General features: G+C 44.5%; 1 protein-coding gene and 1 non-coding gene across 2 annotated transcripts in view; both read left to right on the top strand.

The window, feature by feature from the left end:
• The first annotated feature begins 4,541 nt into the window (after positions 1-4,541).
• On the top strand, positions 4,542-4,613 carry trnae-uuc. Its single transcript has one exon. It is a non-coding gene; the product is annotated as a tRNA-Glu (tRNA).
• Positions 4,614-5,039: 426 nt separating this feature from the next.
• Positions 5,040-13,178, top strand: part of LOC120048003 (ETS-related transcription factor Elf-1-like) — a 76,251-nt gene continuing 68,112 nt past the window's right edge. The window contains exon 1 of the mRNA XM_038993660.1: positions 5,040-5,560. The gene's annotated coding sequence lies outside the window, so the exon portion shown is untranslated. The remainder of the gene's footprint in view (positions 5,561-13,178) is intronic.

Below are 13,178 nucleotides of genomic sequence, written 5' to 3'. Positions count from 1 at the left end.
GATTTGTATGGCGGATCGGATCCAACTTTTAGGTGCATACACCGCCACCTACTGTACTGGTGTGGGAGTTAATTCACGGCTTACCTACATTACATTCTTGAAACGGTAATACAAATTGGGAAAATTGTCAGTGGTGGAAAAAGTACCCACTTGTCATACTTGAGTAAAAGTAAATATACCTTAATAGAAAATTACTCAAGTAAAAGTGAAAGTCACCCAGTAAAATACTACTTGAGTAAAAGTATTTGGTTTAAAATATAGTTCATGTCATGGTTCCACCTGTCACCAGAGGGCGGCAGAGACCGTCCTAGAGACGGTTGTCCTTTGCAGAAGCTTGAATTGTTAACCATGTGCGTTCGTTTCCTGAGTGAGTTTTCGAGACTTAGTGTTTGTTGGTTTTTCAAGTTTACTGTGATCCTGTGGCTACCGTTTCTCAGTAAAGTATAATTTTTTATCCTTAACCACTGATTCCTCGTCTGGTCTCTTCTCTGCACCTGGGTCCAATCTTACCACGTCACAGCAAGCTTCTGCCTCAACATGGACCCAGCAGAGATCACCGAGATCCAGAATGCTATAACCTAACAAGGAGCACTGTTGGGGCGGCAGCAAGAAAAACTCACCCAAATATCAGAGACCCTCCGGGCACACGGCATTGCTGAGCTGCAACCAGTCTTCAACCACCCAGTCTATGGACGAGAAGCGGCAAGCCAACTGTTCAACCTCTGCCAAGGGGCCAGACCAGTGGCTTCGTCTTTGAGTTCCGCACCCTCGCCGCACAGTAGGTGGAACACTGAGGCACTGGTCACCGCTTTCCAGCAGGGTCTGTCTAACTCCATCAAGGATGAACTGGCCGCTCGGGAACTGAGAGAGGACCTCGAGTCCCTGATAACGCTGGCCATCAATTTCGACAACCGCATCCGAGAATGTGTGAGACAGTGTTTTTTTGACACCGCCCCCGTTTCCCGGTTTCCGGAGCCCCCCAAGCCCAGCATTGAGGAGCCCAGGCAGCTGGGACGCACACATCTGAGCCCACAGGAACGTGACAGGCGTATGCACAACGGCTGCTGCCTCTACTGCAGAGGTCTCCGCCATCTCTGTTAAACATACACAGAGTTGATGGGAAACGCTGGGGCTCGCCAGGACAAGGGTAGACCCGGACGAGCTGTGCAGTTACACCCCAGCTACCTGGTCACCGTCTGACACTACCCACAACCCTCCATTGGGACAACCGTCAGCACCACATTCAAGCCTTAGTGGACTCCGGGGCCACGGATAAATTGAACACCAAAACTTTTCCGCTCTCCCTCCCGAGTACTTCAACGTCCGGGAGGCCTTCAGTAAGAGGCAATCCTCCACCCTCCCTCCTCATCGTCTATATGACAGCGCCATATAACTCCTACCTGGCTCCACCCATCCTGGGCTCGTCTGTACTTCCTGAAGCAGCAGTCATGGACAATTACATCTGGGAGTCGCTGGAGGCAGGTTTCATTCGCTCCTCTACATCCCCAGCTGGTGCAGGCTTCTTCTTCGTGGGAAAGAAGGATGGAGGTCTGCATCCATGCATTGATTACAGAGGGCTGAACAGGATTAGGATTAAGAATCGTTACCCCCTTCCCGAGTGGGCTCCCGAGTGGCGCGGCGGTCTAAGGCACTGCATACCAGTGCTAAAGGCGTCACCACAGACATCCTGGTTTGAATCCAGGCTGTATCACAACCGGTTTTGATTGGGAGTCCCATAGGGAAGTGCACAATTGGCCCAGTGTTGTCTGGGTTTTGCCAGTGTAGGCCGTCATTGAAAATAAAAATTTGTTCTTAACTGTCTTGCTTAGTTAAATGTTATAAAAATAAATAAATAAGAATAATTACCCCTGATATCTGCCACCTTGGAATTGGCCCTTGGGCCCCAATTCTTCATCAAACTGGACCTCCGCAACGCTTACAATCTGGTGAGAATCAGGGAAGGAGATGAATGGAAGACTGCCTTAAACACCCCAAGTGGCCACTATGAGTATTTAGTCATGTCCTTTGGATTATCGAACTCACCGGCAGACCTCCAAGCATTGGTCAATGACACGCTTAGGGATATGTTGAATCGGTTCGTCTTTGTTTACGACATCCTGATCTTCTCCAAGACCCTTCCAGAACACATCCTGCACGTCCGCCCAGTCCTGAGACGCCTCCTGCAGAGTCAACTATACATCAAGATAGAGAAGTGAGTTCCATGTGTCCCAAGTTTCTTTCCTGGGCCACATTATCTCTACCTCTGGCATCCAAATGGACCTCTACCTCTGGCATCCAAATTCAACTTCACACTAGCCTATCGCTCGAGATCCAAGAATCAGAAAGCAGACGCCCTATCCAGCCAACACAATGTCTCTAACAAGGAGAAGGACTCTGAGCCCATCATCCCCAGCTCCCGCATTGTGGCCCCCGTGATATGGAGTATTGAGACCACGGTGCGACGAACCCAGACCCGAGAACCTGACCCCGGCAGGGGTCCCACTAACAGACTTTATGTTCCGCGATCAGCCCGTTCCTGAGTACTACAATGGGGACACTCCTCTAAATTAACTGGGTATCCAGGGGTTAATCGGACACTGGAGTTCCTGAGGCGGAAATTCTGGTGGCCCAACATGATTAAAGATGTGAGATCCTTCGTTACGGCCTGCTCCACCTGTGCCCAAAGCAAGTCCTCACGACTGCGACTGGCTGGGTTGCTCCAACCCCTGCCCATCCCCAGCCAGCCCTGGTCCCACCTGTCTGTAAACTTTATCATAGGGTTACCCCCATCCCAAGGGCTTACCATTATACTGATGGTCAACGATCGGTTTTCCAAGGCAGCCCATTTCATCGCCTTACCCAAGTTGCCCTCAGCGAAGGAGACCGCTGATCTCATGATTACCCATGTCTTTCGACTACACGGACTTCCCCAGGACATTGTCTAGGATTGTGGGCCCCAGTTCGTCGCACAATATTGGAAAGCCTTCTGCTCCCTGTTGGGGCGTCGGTGAGTCTCTCCTTGGGGTTCCACCCACAGTCGAATGGGCAAACGGAGTGGGCCAACCAGGAGTTGGAAAAGTTCCTCCGCTGTTTTGTCTCCTCCCAGGCCAGCAACAGGAGCACGTTCCTCGTCTGGGCAGAGTATGCTCACAACACACTGCCGAACTCGTCCACTGGACTGTCGCCGCTCAGTGTCAGTTCTGGTTCGACCCCGCCCCCCTATTTCCTGAATAATAGGCCAACGCGGGGGTGCCATCAGCCGAGGCGTTCATTAGACGATAGCACAATCCTCCTTGCTCCACTCCTCTGCCCGACACCAAGGCAAACCGTCACCGAAGGCCTTTTCGGGCTCCTCCGACCGGGTCAACGGGTGTGGCTGTCCACCCGTGATCTTCCCTTACAGGTGGACTCACGGAAGCTCGCTCCACGCTACATAGGACCATTCAAGATCCTGAGTCGCATCAACCCTATCGTCTCCAGCTTCCCAGGTCTATGAGGGTCTGTCCATCCTTCCATGTCTCCCGTCTCAAGCTGGTAAGGACCAGTCCCTTCTCTCCCCCCACAACTGCACCTCCGCCTGCTCGACTTTTTGATGGTCCCCCGGCCTACACTGTCCAGCGTCTGTTGGAGGCTCATCGAGTACAAGAAACCCTGCAGTACCTGGGGGACTGGGAGGGCTACAGCCCTGATGGGTGGGCGTGGGTGCCTGCCTGGGACATCCTGGAGGAAGGAATGATTTATAAAATGGACCACCCTTGGCCGGAAATTCGTCACTCGTTCATCATGCGATGATTGTGTTTTCAGCCACCGGTAACTTGTGGGTGCTTCATATGCGCTACAGTCAGTTATGATTGCATGTCTACATATATTAACTATATAATTATTAATATATGCCTACTGTATGATAGCTGGCAAATTAATTAGCTAACTAATGTTAGCCTGCCTCATTGGAACGTCTGAATAAGGAAAATGTTTTATTTCTACAATTTCCAAAAGATAACCAAACAAAAACATTTACTTAGACAGCTGCGCCACTCGGGAGCCCATATAAAGTGTTTTTTCTCAACGTTGCCGGGATGTTACGTGTCCTACTTATAGTTACTTAAATTCGACACTCATTGACCTCCATACAACAACAACTCGTTTGGTGAGCGAAAAAACGCAACCTGTTGGAGAAGACAGATTTTGGGCCCCCTCATGCTTCGCCTCTTCCTCTCTGTTTATAGCAACTGTTTTTTAGTACATTGCACAAGTTACATGAAGTCGACCCTAGGTGGGGTTGAATTGCCATGGATAGCAGAAATGTGGAGATGTGTTAAATTCAGACTTTTTTAAAACAAGGTTATCTACAGGCTACCCATCTGTAATAATCTAGAAAATTATAATGGTAAAACTCTTTATACAATGACCCTACGGGGCAATGTAGGCCAGTTTAGGAGAGTCAGCTAACTATAATCGACGTGTTCACAATTATTTATTCTCTCACTATTCCTATGCAGGTCAGATATAAATATATACGTTTGCCCTTTTGGCGTATCTGTTCCCATATGGTCTAGCGGTTAGGATTCCTGGTTTTCACCCAGGCGGCCCGGGTTCGACTCCCGGTATGGGAATTCATTATTTTAATATGGTCTCGTTCATGTATAGCAACATGTAGTTGTTTCACAATAAATTGTAAAACTGCTCACAGAGAGGAGGACCAGTGTGTTTATCAGTTATTATGCTAAAAACTCTGCAACAATATCTGAAGTCTGGAATGTATATTGTTCAACTGGACAACACAGTTGTTTATAACATGAAGTGAATTCCCGAAGTAGGAAATCTACCGAAAATGCGATCCGTCTGAAGTGGGCGGGATTCAAAGTGTACTGTTATTTTGATATTCTAAGGGACAATGTGCATTTATCTGTTTCAATGTATCAATCTGAGCCACATCCTTGCGTTCTATATTTGATGTTTTTTTTTTATAGGCATGGAATTCCATAATGTTCGCGATTGTAAATCTAGTTGGCGTTAACACAATCTGCTATAGAGAATAATTCAAATTATAAAAACGAAGTGTCTATATCATTTTCGGTTCAGTTGAAATTCAGATAGGCCTAGTTTATTCTAGTCTATACCGGTAAGTTTTTAGTCTTCTTAATAAGAGTAACCAACATGACATTATTTTTTTCATAACGTCCTGTTTCTCCATAGTTTTTAATGCTAGACAATCATGTCTTATGGTTTCTTTTACGCCTGTTACGTCAGGTTAGGGAAAATGTGACTGGTAGGAATTCCCCACGCATCAGCTTTCCGTAAGAAAAAAAGAAGAAAAAAACGGTGTAACCTTTCGTCAAGCACGAGAAAGTAGTGAAACTGGAGTTGCCTCAGTCGTTGTGCTGTACCGACGATGTCGAGCTTTCATCTCACATTTGAAGGGGGAATATTACCAAGATGCTGATAAGTGCCTACTGAAGATATTTGGCTACTGGCCGATGTTGATGAAGCCATCATTCATGAGGCATAAGACATTGGAATTTTAAATGTCTGACGCTAGGCTATAAGATAAGGACTAAAGGTGAGTCTTCCCTACTCGAATAGCTAATGATGTACTTCTGTTTTGTTTATGCTGTCTTGACTATTAGTTTGGAATGTGTATTAATCTAACAGTTGTGTTACCACCTCCCAAGCAGTCCCTCCCAAGCAGTCCCTTATTTTCTAGAACCCTCCCTTTCAATAAGTTTATGAGAGGTATTTAGTAACGTGTTATATTTATTTAATCCATTTTCATATAGCATACATAAGGTATTTATATATGTAAATCCACAACAAAGTAAATAAGAAGTTTATAACTTAAACTGTATATTCACCTAGGCTACTACAGATATGGACTACTTTAATTTCTCAAATTCAAGAGTTCTATTAAACCAATGTTCTGCCACTGACCCCACATTTGATGTGAAAAGCCTCCAGTCTGAATAACCTACTGTTTCGCTTTATTAACCCTCCTCTTACGGATAAGCTGTGTCATTGTGCCACTACCATGCCTGCCATGTGACAGGGGTGCTGTGTGGTAAATGTGTGAAGCTGTTGTGTGCTGCTGACAGAGCTAGCCTGTCTCCAGTGTCTCCCGGGTCCAGTGGCCATTTGTGCTTCATGTGAGTGTGAGGGATCAATTATACAGTCCTGAAAGAAATGGATTGTTAATGTTTTCTCTGTTATGTAAAGAGGAGTTCAACTGCGCCCTATTGTTGCCATCAGAAGTATTAGACATCACATTAATAAAGCATAACCAATAGCTCTTCAGACTCTGAATTTACTATTGGAGAATAGTCTGTCATTGCACCAGTGCTTCTAATTTCCTCTGATTATTAGAAATGGCATGCGGTACCATTATCAATGTTTCACTACTCTATCTTGAAGTTTGTCATTCAGTTCAAGAGGTTGAGAAAGACCCCCTCTTTCTGGGGCACTTGTCTGAACCATGTCTGCTCATCATGGTCATCTAACATGTTCATGCTTATTTTCATGTAATAAACGACCTTCACCCTCCAAAAAATGTGATGCTTGGATCTCCATTAAACCATGTTTTCTCAAATGACTTGAGCTCCTCAACATATCTGTGGCCAATATAAATGTTTGCCAGATGTTTACATTTTTCGGTTAAGATGCTGGCCTCAGGGACATTGCAAGCTGAGAAATCTCATTGGCCTTCCGTGCCTGCTGTTGTCCGGAGAAAGGGAGGGGCGAGACAGGGGAATACTTGTGCTTTTGTTATCCGGTGGGGGGTGGGCAGGGGGGGGGGGATTCTTGCGGTTCTCAGCTCAGCCCGTTAGCAACAGAGATCAGCTGGTCCCTCTGACCCCACCTCTCCTCCACTGCCCCCACCTCTCCTCCACTGCCCCCCCCCCCCCCCCCCCCCCCTGCAACACAGCCCGCCTATCCCAGAGGCCTGGCAGATAATTGGAAATCTCAGTCTTCTGAAACCAATTATCTCCAACAAGAGCTCCTAAATATACTTGTCTGCAGTGTAGTGGTCTCTAGCATATGTTGCATGCACAGACTTCATGCATAGTTTTAAAAAAATCCCATGGTGCCTGCCTCACTCCACACTCCTCACTCCCACCCTCTCCCTCCTTCCCTCTCTCTCTCGGCCTTGACAGTCATGTGCATCAATGACCCTACCTTCTCTGCCTTTGAACTTTGTTACTGAAGGGATTTCTCCCGCACAAAGGGACTTTGAGGGACTAACTTCCCTCGCCTTTCATGAGACAGTGCTTGTATTAACATGATGACAACAGGCCAGGCATCAGGTTGCAGTTGATAGTGTGTTTATACACACTGACTGGGAACACTAGCCTCTGTGACTGCCTGGCTGGGGCAAATGGTATCCCTGGTACTTATGGTGTGACCGTGATGTCACCATCAGCAGGGCACAGCAGCCCAAGCCGCTGAGGAGTGACTCGGTGACGATGACTCCAGACAATGGGAGAGCTGTGCTCCTTTGTACTCCATAGTATTGAGGGTTCCTGTCATTGTCACGGCCTCAGTCTTGAGGTTTTTCTTAACCGGCAGAGAGCTGCCCTAATGGGCTCCTGGATATCGATCTTACCAGCTCACTTGTATCAGACTTTTATGCTGCGTCTGAAGCACCACTATAGCCTCACAAAGGACAGATACCTTACATAGTGGCCTTGACAGAGACAGGTGAGTGAATGAAATGACTCTTGTGTTTGTCATATCCTTTTTGGTCAGGGTTCAAGTTAGATGATGTGGGAAACATATGCTCTATCACATCCCCTGAAAAAGTTTTACATTAGAAGCCCCTGTAATGTCTCTTGAGATGCCTGGTTTGAAGTCTTCTTTCCAATCAAGTCCAGTGATCAGTCTCTGAGGTAAATTAGTGTAATTTGGCACCTGTCAAGTAACCACAAGGTGGCAATGTTTATATGTTTCTCTGACTATGTAAACAAGTATGTAAGTTGACCGAAATGTGAAGTGACTCACTCAAATAAAGGAACCAAATTTACACAGAGAACCTGAAACAAAATCGTCATACTTCCCTTTTTCACACCGAAGATATCTAACTGTGGCCGCCCGTTTCTGTTGAAAGACAGTGGGGGAACTTGCTTTGTAAAGTTCCTTATTTCACAGTGATTTGGTTTCAACAGCTCTGTCACCTGAGTTCTCCGTCCTCTGATATCTCAGTAGGCAGCGCTACAGCCAAGCGGCAAAAGTGACGTCAAAGAGAAATGGGAGCCAGGGGAAATTCCACCTGTAACCCCATCCAGCCTGCATGTTGCCTCACACAATGTGAAGCATTTGACTCCAGTCCAAACAATAAAAATGGACTCCATATCTCCATATGTACTGTCATCAGGTTAACCTCAGTGTTGATGTCTTGTAAACTACATAACGTGTCTTGTTTGGCCAAGATATACTGATGTTAGAGGTCATATATGTTAACCAGCTCCAAAACAACAATGCAATGTCTCAGCAGTAGCTTTAATTAAGACTTGGTAAACTTTGCCATGACCAGAATATATAGCTTTTCTTCCCATGACCCATATAGGCTATTACCAAAGACAGTACAGCATGAAGATAGGCAGAAACTGCTTCTCCAATTGAAATCCCCGATCACACTTCTAGGCAATGTCTTAGCGACATTGGCTAGCTAAGCTCATGCGTAGAAACACGCCATCGGGTCTCATGCCAAACTGCGCATGTGCAGGCTGTCAAATCAAAGGCACTCCTTCGATATGAAGTTGTTTTTGTGGAAAATGAAAACATGTCAATTTGTCACTTTCACGAGGTTGTAGTAATAACATGTTCAACTACTTAAGGCATTGGCTCGAATTTAGGTTGTGTTGTGCCTTTTAGATTTCAACAACTAAGGAAGAATTTTTCACTTCTCTCATTGACTTCTCAAACCCCAAACCCGGGCCTGATCTTCTTGGCCTGTTTCGCAAGCGTTCCCAGCGCCTCTGGGTTTAGAAACGGTGCTATTACTCAGTTATTACTCTGTTAAAACGTTATGGTGGCAAAAGATGACCAACCACAATAGTGATTGACAATCAGCCTGGACTGATGCAGAGGTTTTTCTGCTGTCTCGTTTCTAGCACGTCATCGTCTGTTGGCACCATCTGATTGGTGCAAATTCAAGGTTGCACCTCTCAGTCCGGGTACTTTTTGTTGAGACTGATGCATATGTATCTTGGGTATTTTTAGTCAGCACACTATGTATCCGATGCTTGATTAAATTGGGCGGGGGTGGCTGGGTTGTGGTTTGACTACTAGCGTGATGCTCAAACAATAGCCAAGCTAAGCTAACCACATACATAGCAGCCTATCACCACAAGGAGCATCACGTTCTCTCTCTCTCTCTCTCTCTCTCTGCTTACACTGTCGTTTAAATTGGTGCTTTGTGTTGTTGCCATGTGTTAGGATGCATGTCGGTCAGTGGAGTGCTACTAATGTGTCTGTCATGAAAGCCTGACATGCAAAGTCATTTCAGTGTGTGCCTGTGACCATGTGTCTGATGATCTCACCTCATTCAGTTGATCCACAGCGTCAAACAAGTTCAAGTGTGAAATGTGACGGCGTCTTAAAGAGTGGGCTGGACAACATGTGTTAGCCAGTTAGTAGCTCGTCACGTACACAGAGAAGCAGTTACTATCCTATATCGGTCACCACATTATATAGGCTAAGTTACTGTCCTATATCTGTCACCACATTATATAGGCTAAGTTACTGTCCTATATCTGTCACCACATTATATAGGCTAAGCAGAAAGGTTTTTTCTGAGGGGAGTTCTAGAGTGACAGACTGTCCCTCCTTCGGGCCTGATATTTGAATTATTTAATAACTACATTCTATTATTGGGTGTTCATTCAACAGTACGCTTCCAAAGCCCGTGGACATTATATATACTGAATGTGAAAACAATACTTTGTTATAAAATGGCAAAGCTGTATACTAGACCAAACTTGAGTCCTTTCAGCTGTTGCCCAGTGTTAGCAGCTCTTAAGCCATTAAAAATGAGAGTTCTTCCACAGACACAAAGTCAGTCAATTAGACTCGGTGGAGGTAGCTCTTGTCTTTGTCCAGACTGCAGGTAGCGGATACTGTTCACAGAGGTTTGATGTGGACTGTCTGGAATGTTGGCCTTGCCGTGTGTGTTTAATGTTTAATGGGATGCATTTTATGTGAAGGGTGTGTGTTTTGTGTGGCTCGGCTGGAAGGCTCCTCCTTCCTGCCGAATATTCTGCTCTTATCTACTCAAAATATGCCCAGCCATAAACTGCAGGTTTAGTTGGTTGCTCACATTATTTGTGTAAGGATGTACTACCGCACAAAATCGGCTACAGTCTTACAAAATAACATATAATCATCACCAGGAAGTTCCAGGACATGTTAAATGTTATGTTATCACATGAGCGGAATATTCATATGCCGCAATAACCTGGATATATAGCACTCAATTTCTATCCTGGTTGAGATTTAACTTAATCTGCATCCAGGTGCAATGATTGTGTCATGTCAGGTTACTAGTTGAAACATGAGACCATCTGCAGATTATAATCCAGTGCATCATCCCATGGTCAGTGCATCATCCCATGGTCAGCGCATCATCACCGCATTTGGCAGATCTATGAGAGTGACTCAGCTGTAGGCTATGTGCATTGGATGCATTTCCATTCAGCTATACGCCTACACCTCTCTCTTTGTTAGTTCTGTGTGGCTGCAGTCAATGCAGTCATCCACAGTCATTGCTGTGAGTCAGAGTTGAGGGCAATTCCATGGAAACGAAATTGCGCTGAGTCGCAGATTTTTTACTTAAGATGTATGCCAAACAAGAATATAGTAGAGTTCAGTAGAGTTTAGTACAGTACAGTAGAGTAGAGTAGAGTACAGTACTGTACTGTAGAGTAGAGTACAGTAGAGTTCAGTAGAGTACGGTAGAGTTTAGTTCAGTACATTCAGTAGTCAGTTATAGTTCAGTACAGTACAGTACATTATAGTGTACTCAACTCTAGTGTGTTCTCCTGTGGACTGTACTGAACTATACTCTACTTTTCTTTACTGTACTGTACTCTCCTGTGCTGTGCTCTACTGTACTGTACTGAACTATACTGTACTGTGCTGTCTAAACTTGTGAACCCAACTGTGGTTTGTGATTACTATGAATTCCCATTGTAGCCAATTCAATTGCAGGAATTCTGTTACTGATTTTTCAGCAATTCCATTACATAAACAACATTTATATCAGTAAAAACACTATAACTAATTAATAGGTCTACCTTTACTTGTGAAATTAAATTATCCTCCCTCCTCATGAGGGGGAGAAATGAGAAAATATCTTAAAGACGTGGGGTTTTGGTAAAGGAATTTCAATGCACAAGGCAATGTTTCTTTAACTTACTGAAGGCAGAATTATATGTCCCAAACTAAATATAAGTGTTGATATTAGTTGGCAGGGGTCTTTACTTCAACATTATGTAAGGGATAATCAATGGGGGGCTATGCGTTCTATGGAAATTAATGAACAACGTGGAAGGGGTGTTTCACCACACGCTAGCGGAGTGGAACTAACCTTCCCTGGAGTCGCAGTATTTTCCAGAGAACGCATAGAGCCCCGAGTTGATTATCCCTTTCATACCATGGCTATCACTTTATAATTTGCCACAAAAAAAATGGTTAATTTGCAGGTAGAAATGTGTTCAACATCCACTGAAGCAGGTAGGAAGTTTACCAGACAGCTAAAGTAGTTGCCTTGGTAACCAAACCAACAGACTTGCTAGTTTAGCTAACCAAACCACTCCGCTAGCTTGCTATTATGAAAATCGAATTCAATAATGTTTTCAATTCGACTATTGCTTTCAATAGCAGCTCAAACATATAATATATAAGAATTAGCTAAAGCCTATGAATTCTACCTTGCTGATATACTATGCGTTCTAGGGAAATAATGCACGCTCTAGAATGCCCTTCAAGCCAATCAGAAACAAGTATTCAACAATTACATGGTATAATGTGTTTTCATGTATTTCTAATACCTTTTAAAAAAAATGTCTGGTTGATGTTTTCTATGACCCCTTTTCCATCTGTTTGACCAGAAATCATAGCCTTTGCTTATTCCACATTTTTAGGATGGAAAATGGTTGAAAAATTAATATATGCATTAATATATATATATTTTTAAATCTTACCTTTCATATGACACCCAATTTGACATGCTCCTATGAACTTCACATGTTGAAGCTCATGGGTCCTTCTACATGGAAATAACCTTGACCAATTCCCCAGTCCTGCCTGGTCACAGTCACGTAACATAACACTGACCAAAGCTGCATAATCTTTCTGACCATTCATTGTCTGCCAATTAACTGAAGGTTGAAAGGGTTTGAGTTAGTGAACTAGAATAGATGTTCTCTCCTAAGGATCATTGAAATAAACGATGTTGGCCCCAAACAAACTGTCTGGTGTTCATATGAAAATATTCCAACAGCGAGTCACAGACTTTTTATTTTATCACCCATTGTTCGAAGTAAGTCTGCCCTGAGTAACATTGACAAATTTTCCATTGTCATTTCAAAGTGTTTCATGGTGTTTAGTTGTACCTCTTTGTCCATATCAGTGGGGCTCATTAGAATGCCTCGCTGACCCTTTCTCCCGCTCCACCTCAATCTGCGTGAGGGATGCTATTGGCCCAGTTAGCCCTGGCTGAGGACTTTCCTTGGCTGCGTCCCAAATGGCACTATTCCTTATGTAGTGCACTACTTTTGACCAGGGCCCATAGGGGACGCACACCTCTAGCTCTGAGTCACTCAGGGAACAGCCATCAGCTGACCTTGGAGCTGCACAAACAGCACTGCCTGTCCTTCACAAGGCTCCACATCTCATGCCCTCAAGGTTTGTCTTATTTAGGGAGTGAACGTTATTTATAATAAGTGTTACATGGAGAAAATCGGACCTCTCCCAAATGAAAATGCATAGCCCTCCCTTCAGCAAAATATATTTTAGCTAAACCCTACCTGTACCCAAAATAATAATTAAAACAAAGTGGATAGTAGAGAGCATGTCTACCGTTTACCCTCACTTCTTGGAGAGACCAGAGCCTTAGATATGCAGTTTTAGAAACTGTTATTCGTCCTGTAAGCATTACATGGCAATGCAGGAATTTTGATAGCGGGCAG

Source organism: Salvelinus namaycush, chromosome 5, assembly GCF_016432855.1.
Source record: "Salvelinus namaycush isolate Seneca chromosome 5, SaNama_1.0, whole genome shotgun sequence".
Taxonomy (NCBI): Eukaryota; Metazoa; Chordata; class Actinopteri; order Salmoniformes; family Salmonidae; genus Salvelinus; species Salvelinus namaycush.
The sequence above is the reverse complement of the archived record's forward strand: the minus strand, read 5'-3'. Positions and strand labels throughout refer to the sequence as shown.